The following is a 9,363-nucleotide window of genomic DNA, read 5'->3' as shown; positions in this document are numbered from 1 at the left end:
AGAGAAGCAATGGAACAGTCTAGATCATCTTCGTGCCAACTGTAGGGGCTCTCAGGTGACTATGGTATTTCCTCTTTCCAGCATCTGGGCCTTAAAGGAGAAAGGGAAGAGGGAAGGCGCCTGTGCTGTGGGAACACGTGCAGAAGCCAGGAGGCAGGAGCCAAGGTAGGGACCAGAGAGGAACTAATCCACTGGGGGGCAGGTGTGGGTCAGGGAGCGAGGCCCCGAATGCAGCTTGTGATGGAGAGGGAGGGGCTAACACTTCTCTACTTCCCAGAGAAAAACAAAATTTTCGAACCTGTCAGCTATGCGACGAAGCTGTCAAGAGTACACAAAACAACGGCGCACCTGGGAAACGGAAGTCACGCTTCTGTTTGTTCTGCGACAGTGTGAAAACTCACAACCTTTTCGTCGGGAAGGGTAACAAGAACACAGGCACCAGAAGCGTTTCTGTTCAACTCCAAGGCAGAGCATGTTACCTCAAGCCTGCCCCAAGCCTGCCCTCCCGTCTCCATCCATTTGTGCCTTTCAACAGCTTTGTGGAGATGGGCATCTAGCTCAGCTTGCCCCATCTGTCAGCTCTTTCCTTGAAAGTCTTTGGCTTCCTTACACTCTCTGTCCTTTGTCACTTCTTTGTTTTCCTGTGGCCACAGTCTCTTCCCTGTGTCCAAGATTGCAGAAATGACCGCCACCCTGGGTTGGACAAGCAATGCATGCTCAGCACCACGGACAGCGACACACGCAAAGCCTACCTGGGTCAGCGGAAGAGGGCTTTAAAAACTCACCCTGGAAACCAGGGTGCAGGGAACTAAACCTGGGTCTGATAATTCCGGGGAAGCTACTTGGGAGCACAAGCATGGCATTTGCAGTGTAATTGTCTGTTTTCGAGACTTCTTATCGCGGATCAGTTCCAGTTGATACCTGTTCCTGCTCGTTCAGCCTCCACCTGCCTGCTCTTGGAGACACAGCCACTTCCCCAGGCCCTTGGTCCTTCTACAGAGAGATTCTGGTCTGGCATCCTTAGAGACTTTGACCTGGAGCATCTACTTCATGCTAAATGACCTTGGGCAAGCATTGCATCCTCCCGCCCAACCTTATGGCTTTAGAAAGAGGCAGTTTGCACTATGTTTATTTCTGAGTGTGAAGCCAAACCCCATGGTCAGCTCCTATCAGCTGATATCCTGGAGAGGAGAGCTGTGGATGAGGGTTGAAGTGGTCAGTGGCCTCAGGAGGCAGGGACTCTGTGTGTGCGCGCGTGCGTGTGCGTATGTGTTCGTGTGCGTATGTGTGCATGTGTGTGTGTGCTGGAGAGAGGGGGCGAGGGCAGGGGAGAACACAGGGAACTGCTGGACCAGAACAGAAGAACCCCTCAGCCTGTATATTTAGCTTGTGGAGGTATATAAACAGAAAGCTGGAGCCGGCTCAGCGCTCCCCCCAAGTGTGAGTCATCCCTGCTCTGCAGCTAAAGTTAGGCTCCAATCACAGCGCCCTCCGGCTCCCTCCTCTTCTTCCTCCCGGCTGCCTCCTATCGCCTTATCTTTCCCTCTCTCCTCTCCCATCCTTCTTTCATAGCCTCCCCTCTCTGATCTGCTGAACTAGCTTGCCACCCCCCCACCAGTCAAGCCCCTAACCGTCCCCACCCTTTCCCTGATTTTCCCCATCACCCTTCTCTCTGCCTCCCTTTCCCTCTGTCTCTCACTGTGGACAACTCTCCCTTCGTGAGCTCAGTTGGGGAAGGGTACATTTGCACTTGGGTCTGTGTGAGTGTGAACTTAATAATAACACACATGGGTCTGTGTGTACTCGAGAGGCAAGCGAACATGTCTGTGTGAATTTGTGTCTCGCCAAGAGTGCATTTAATAGGAATGTATCAGTTTGTGTCTACGTTTGACGGTGTGTGTGAATCTGTGTTGTTATCTCTCTCTGTGTGTGTGTGTGTGTGTGTGTGTGTGTGTGTGTGTATGTGTGTATGCACAGACAGGAGACTGTTGGTATCTGTGTATCTTCTCCTTTGGGAAGGATGGCCCTGTGTTCCAGAAGTGAGTGTTCTGGGTCAAGCACTGGACAAGCTCCAAGTTTTCCCTGAAGGGTCAGGGCACAGGGGAACCCCATGGGCTTCTATGACCTGTAGGCTTCAGGTCATATGGGTCTAGGCAGGCAGGGGAGAGTGGGGTGGTTGTGCCCTTGGCTTATGGAACTTGCTCTCATACCTCACATTCCCTGATGAGTGAACTTGGCCCAGTGTTTTGTTTTTGTTTTTCATTGCTTTCTGGCTGTCAGGGGTATGTGATAGTTCACCTCCCAGCCCGAGTGTGGGTGGGTAGCTGGGTGGCAATGAGGACATACTGGCCACCTGGAACATGTTCGGCTTCTGCTTCAGTGTGGGATGGTCCATGCTGATTCCCCGCTGCTTGCATATAATTGACACTGACTTTCAAACAGAGTCAGCAGCCAGGCTCCCTTCCTAAGCCAAGGATGAGGATGGTCACTTGAGCCCGCAAAGCACTTCCTGCAAACTGTTCTGCAGGAAGCCACCTAGATCACCCCGAGGGTGTGCGTGGCCTCCTCCAGTCACTGCGTGTTTTCTGTCCCCTCCTGTCAGTCTCTGTGTGCCTCTGTGATTCCTAGAAAGGTGTGTGCGCGCGTACGTGCATGTGCGTGCGTGTGTGTGTGTGTGTGTGTGTGTGCGTACGTGCGTGTGCGCGTGCGCGTGTATGTGATACATATGCTCTCCCCAGCCATTCTCATCACAGGAGACAGAGCCTTTGTTAAACTATCAGAGTCTCATAGGTACCCCAGCACTGCATTTAAAATGACAACCCAGGAGCTGGGGATTGTGGCTCAGTGGTAGAGTACGTGCTTAGCATGCATGAGGCTCGAACTGAATACTTAGTAATTAAAACATAAAAAGAGGACAACCCTGTCTTCATTTCCTGTCTATTCCCCTTGCTTTATTTCCCCCTACAGGCTGGTCACCATCCGACTCACACGATGTTTATCATCTGTAATTGTCTAACTCCCGTATTAAGGTATAAGCTCCCCTGATAAAAACCGGTTTAGTTCCATGGCGACCCATCACCCCCTCCTCGTTGTGACCATTGCTCATTCATTCATTAGTGCACTCATTTATTCGGCAGCTCTCCAAGCAGTGACTCTGGGCTGAGCTTTGGTCTGGACAGACAAGCCCTCCTGGTAGGTCTTAAGTCTGGCAAGGTATGGTAGGGGCAGGCCAGCAAAGCAGAGTGGGGGTCTGGAGCCAGGCAGGCTCTGCTGGTCAGACTTTGACTGAGGCTGTGTCAGAGCAGGGCTGAAGGAAGCAAGGCAGAAGCCTCAAGTGTGGCTTTACTATTCACCATGAGACCAGAGCTGGAGAGATGGCTCAGTGGTTAAGAGCACTGACTGCTCTTCCAGAGGACCTGGGGCTCAATTCCCAGCACCTACATGGCAGCTCAAGACTGTCTTAACTCTCCAGTCCTGGGTGATCCAAGACCCTCTTCCGGCCTTTGCAGACACACTACATGCAGATGTACATTCAAGCAAACACTCATACGCATAAAACAGAAAAGATTGAAACCTTAAAACAAAACATTCTTGATGTTTAAAACAAAGCACCCAGGATGTTGGGTGATGAGCACCCTCTTTCTGAGCAAAGCCTGCATGCCCACAGTGCCCAGCAGAACTGTCTGGGGGTGAGGGTGGGGGAGGAAGCTGCAGGACTGGGGTCAGGCAATCATGACAATGGCCAGCCCAGGGCCTGCTCCCACCGGCACTGCAGAGCACCGTCTCTCCTTGATGGTGGCCTTGGAGGCAGCGTTCCTGGAGGTCTGGTTGCTGGAGCCAGCCTTTGTCCATCCAGGATAAAAAGGAGAGTTGCCAGTTCTATTATTCTTTCTTTAAGCAGCAGGAGGCTCGGAGAAAACAGAGAAGGGCCTCACAGTTTGTGTGAGACTTACACTAGCAGTTCCAGGACAGGGAGAGCAAGGCAGGCAAAGATGGAGCCAAGGAGGGAAAGTGGGAATTGTTCTAATTATCTCCCCACGGTGATCTTTCATCTTATCAGACCATAGCAAGCCTGAGGTTCATCAATTCTGTTCTTTTCCCCTCCCCTCCTTTCTTCTCCTCTCCTCCTCTCCTCTCCTCCCTTCTTCTCCTCCCCTCTTCTCCCCTCACCTCCTCTCTCCTCTCCTCTCTTCTCCCCTCCTATGGTGTCCTTGGCTCTTCATACCTTTGCTCCTGCTGTTACCTTATTGGGAATGACCTTCCTCTACTCAATGGGCCCATCCAGGCCAAGACATCACTCTGCCTGCTGTGACCCCTCCCACATCTTGGTCTCCACACTCTCCCCTGCAAAGATTTATTCGGGCTGTTTAGACATGGCAGTCTCCCTGCTGGACTGCATCTTTGTGTACCTGGCACCTGACATGTGGCAGGTATTCAAGAAACAGTACCGAGTGACCAGTTGGCTTGTCATAGGACATCTCCCCACTTCATCTACTTTTTTTATTTCTTAAGTTTTTTTTTTCCTGAATAGCATTTTAAGTGTGTGTGTGTGTGTGTGTGTGTGTGTGTGTGTGTGTGTGTGTATGTAACTTGTGGGAGTTGGTTCTCTTTTTCCACTATGTGGGTTCGAGGAACTGAACTCAGGCATCCGCTGAGCCTTCTTACCAGTCTTTCATCTCCACTTCTTTATCAGTAAATAAGTCTGGAAATGACTTCTACGGGTTTGTCATCAAGAAAGGCAAACAGAGGACTGGGGAATGTGGCTCAGTTCATTAAGTGCTTGCCTAGCTGTGCAAAGCTCCGAGTTCAGTCCCTCAGTACTGCAGAAGCTCCCGCATGGTGTCCATGCCTGTCATCCCCACTCTCTGCTGGCAGACGTAGGAGGACCTTAAGTTCAAGGTCATCCTCAGCTACAAAGCAAGCTTGAGGCTAGCTGAGCTGCTTGAAACTGTCTTGAAAAGAAAATAAAGAGACAGCACCTACTGTACGCTGGAGTCTAGGATAGTGTGAGGCAAAAAGGAACAGTCTGCCCACTGTTCAGTGCAGTTTTGGGGAGATGGCTGGGTGTTTTTGCCTGGGTGGGGGTCTGAGCAGCTCTTTCTTGTCACTCTTCTCCCCCTTGCCAGTGGCAGGTGCTGGGTGCCAGGTAGCTCTTCCATACGTGTCCAGACTGGATGTTTCCGACCTCCTCCAGCAAGCTTCTAAGCCGTCACCTATCACATTTGGCTAACTGTTAGGTGTTTTCACCTGGCAGGGCCTGAGGTCCTTTGCAGATTTCCCCCATCCCCAACTTGTGTGTTGTCTTGCATCTGGAGGAAGTAGAAGTATCCTCCTTCCCATACCTGTGCACACTCACCCTTGTTCACCCTAGCATAGAATCCAGTTTTTGCTGCTCATTAGCTATGTGACCCTGGGCAATTCATTTAATTTTGATGGACTCTGACTCTCCCTTGCTGTACGTGGAGGTTCCCAACCCTGTCACCTTGGTATGTGTGTGTGTGTGGGGAGGGGGGTTAAGCGGATTAATGAAACAAGTGAGCACCTGCCAGAGGAGAGGAAGCCTCCCCACTCCTTAGCTGGGGGAGTCAGCTGCATCTCACCCTCTCTGGGCCCTGCCTTTGGCTCTTCGCTCCTGCTGGATGGCCCATTTGGAGGTTGGGTGCACTGGTTGACCCACCCAGAGCTGTTCTTGGCCATATCAGCTTGGAAGGCATTTGTGGAAATTCCCACTAGATGAGCTCTTGTGTGTCTCCCTGATCTTCTTGAGACGTCGTGGGAAGGAGCAAGACTGCATAAAAAGTCTTGTCTGGAGCTGCAAAATCCTGGGCTCCTTTGGGGTTCTCTCTGGGCACTTCCCCTCCATCCTATAATCTCTTCTCCCCCTCTCCATTTCCTCCTTTCCCCTAAACAGTGGATTCTGAGGGTCTCTGTGGACCTCATGAGATGTCAGCCCAGCCTGCCCTTCCCATATGGATGCTGGTCCCTCCCTTCCTCCCTCCTCTCAGCATTGAGCTCCAAACCTCCTCCTTGTTTCCTGCAGTCAGCACACCAGGCTCTTTCATTTGTAGTGTCCTCCACCCTGGCTCAGACCCAGAATCAAGTAGGAGATTTGGGAAGGTCGAAGTTCAATTTCCACTGTGAATTTCTTCCTGTCTCTGCCTCCTGTACTGGGCTGCTCCCAGGGTTTTCCAAGCGGGCCCCAGAGATGCATATCTTGCTCTTGGGTGTCAGGGTACAGCTCTGTTTGGAGGATAGCTGGGGGGATGGGGACTGAGCAGTGCCAATCGGGGCACCCCTTCTTCACACCCATATCCCTTGGGCCAGGAGTCTCCCTTCTTTAGCTGCCAAAACCACTCTAGGTTTGGAATACTGGAGAGTTTGACTTTGGGAGTTTTTGAGTTTTAAAAACATGCTTACATTTTTATTTGTCTGTTTAGTGTGTCTGTGTTTATGTGCACACGTGCGCACCACAGTATGTGTGTAGAGGTCAGAGGACAACTCTTGAGAATTGGTTTTCCCCTCTGTCATACAAGTTCCTGGGGACCGATCTTGGGCTGTCAGAATCGGCAGTGAGTGCCTTAACCTGCTGAGACATCTTGCTGGCTTGCTTTGGATTGCTTTGAATTTAGAATTCTAGTTAAGAATACATGCTCCAAACACGAGGTACAGCTCCACCACTCAATCATGTGACCTCCAATATGTCACCTCACCTCTTTGTGCCAATTGACCCTCATCTGTAAAATAGAAGCAAAGATTTTATAAGATTGGGGCAAGGATTGAAAATGTTAGTCCTTGCCAGGGGCTCCCATCAGAGCCAGTCACAGGTAGATTAAATGGCTTCCCAGGCACAGATGGATTAAATGACCCGTGAGTATGAGAGACAAATCAGTATGATTGTGAAGATATTGAAATATCTATCTCCATGCCCTTATGATCTTTAAGCCCAGAAAGGACCTAATTTTAGATCACAGAGTCAGAATTCTTCCCCAGCTTCCTCCAGTTCCAGCAATAGATGACTGTCTGGCTCGTGAGAAGTTCTCCAACAGGGTGACTCTGTGTGTGTATGTGTGTGTGTTACATGCATGCACATGCTCTGTCTAGTGGCATTAGAGTACTGAGCAAGTTAGGCTTTGTCCCTGGGAGCCAAGCTTGTGCAGAAGTAATGGGGAGTCTGTCAGATGCCAGGTGGGTATGATGGGGGACCCTAGGTCACCATCTACTTTACCCACCACATGGCAGGACTTAGAAGGCTCAGTTCCCAGGGTATGGTGGGGCCTAATGAGTGTGTGCGGCTGATGCAGCCTTCTGCAAATACCAGGCACAATATAAATAGCAATAATGAATAAATGAAGCTCCCGCAGCCAGCGAGGCCTCTGAGAGGTACTGCCCTAGCCTTGCTTCTTGTGGAGACAGGAGCTGCACTCCCAGCCTGCAGTAGATCGATGGCTTCTCTTCCATCCTGGCCTCTCTTTGAATCCTCCATGTCTCTAGGATCTGCTCACTGTCCTGGGAGTGGGGTAGGATAGGCTGGGTGGATTGAAGATCAGAGGCGTCCAGAGGATCAGGTGTACATCACCATAGGGATTGCAATCTAGGCCTAGGTAACACTTAAGGAGGCTGTACTGAGGGCCTAGACCAGTGAGCTCACACTGGGTGGGTTCTCAAAGTCCTGTGGAGCCTCCGGAATATTACAGCAGCGAGGTCAGGAGAGAATGGCTGTGGTTTTCTTTCCACCCTGAAGGTTTTCATTCCCCATGCCCTGGGCTTTTCAGCTGTCCATGTTGCTGGCCAGGGCTCCCTGTCCTTCCTTTCCCTTGCCTCTCCTCCACCCAGCTCTCCTCCTGGCTCAGTCTTGCGGGGGCCCAGTGCATGTGTCTCACCTTTGGTGAGCCGTTCTTGGAACCCACGATGATCTGGAGCCCTCCTCTCCGACTCGGGCTGCTGTCTGGGTCAGTTCACACTGCAGGGCACCTAGCTTTGCACATACTTACCGGACTTCTCTATTAGAGTCTTTTGATGAAGGGTTGTCTCACCTCCACAGTCAGGCCCTTCTGTGAGAACAGTTGGTCCCTGGGGCAGGCACTGTATCTTTCCGAGAACCCCAGCCTTGTGAAGAGAGGCTGCCATTCATTCTCCATGGAAGTTGGAAGGGCTGAGCCGGGTGGTGGTGGTGGGGAGCTGCTCAGTTGAGGAACTGCCTCTTCAGATTGGCCTGTGGAAATGTCTATGGAGTGTTTTCTTGATTAGCGATTGCCTACTGTGGTACTACCTCTGGGCAGGTGGTCCTGGGCTGTTCAGGAAAGCAAGCTCAGCAGCCCACCGGGAACAAGCCTGTCAGCAGCACTCTTCCATGGCCTCTGCTTCAGCTCCTGCCTCCAGGTTCCTGCCCTCCTCTCATGAAGGACCCGTGAGCCAAATAAACCCTTTCTTCCCCAAGTTGCTGTTGGTTAGCGTTTCATCACAGCAGCAGAAAGCAAAACAAAACAGGTGGACAGTGGGTATGGATTGGGGAGCGCCCAATTCATGTACTGGGTGGCGGCTTCCCAGATGAGTGACCTCTGGCTTAAAATATACGGCCTCAACTCTGGCCTCAGTTTTGTTGGCAATAGAATGAGGTGTCCTGTCACAGGGTCAGGAATTGATTGGCATTTGGCAGGATCTTGATGCCTTTAATTTACTTATATACACATGAACTAGTAAAAGGTGATCACAAGTCTCTCCTAGTCCGCAACCCATGGACCCATGGGCGGAGGCGGGAGGGGAAGAGGCGGGGCCACCTGCTGAGAGGGCTTGGGACTGCGAAGCAGGAGCTGCAAAACAAGGGAGATGGTGCCCATTTCATGCACAAGGCTGGCCTTTCAGGCCGCCCAGAGGGTGGTGAGGCTGAGGGCTGCCCTTGCAGCTGGGTAAAGATAGGCATCTGCCCCACTTGTGTGGGTGGAGAGGGGCGTGGAGGTCATTAGGATATCTAAAAAGAGGTAGTCTTTTATTTATTTATTTTATTTTTTTGAGGCCGGTTCTTATTGTATAGCTTGGACTTGACTTTGTGAACTAAGGATGGTCTCGAACCTACAGAGATCTGCTTGCCTCTGTTGGGGTTACAGGCGTGCAATACCACTCACTACTGGTGGCCTTTGAGTCAGTCTTGAAGGGCAGGAAGAAGAGGGGCCCGAATGGGAAGCTTGGTGGGAACTTGAGTCTCCGAGGGACCTTTGGAAACTGGTTAGACTGAGTATCACGGCTAAGCTGGTGACCCTGTCACTGGGTAGTGGAGCAAGCACCCCAACTGGAAGCTCAGTGAGAATCTGAAGTGTGACAAGACCAACAAGCACTAGGCACCTGGGCCGCTCATTCATAGGGTTC

The sequence above is a fragment of the Microtus ochrogaster genome, chromosome 15, assembly GCF_000317375.1.
Source record: "Microtus ochrogaster isolate Prairie Vole_2 chromosome 15, MicOch1.0, whole genome shotgun sequence".
In the NCBI taxonomy this organism is placed as follows: domain Eukaryota; kingdom Metazoa; phylum Chordata; class Mammalia; order Rodentia; family Cricetidae; genus Microtus; species Microtus ochrogaster.
Note: the sequence above shows the minus strand (reverse complement) of the source record.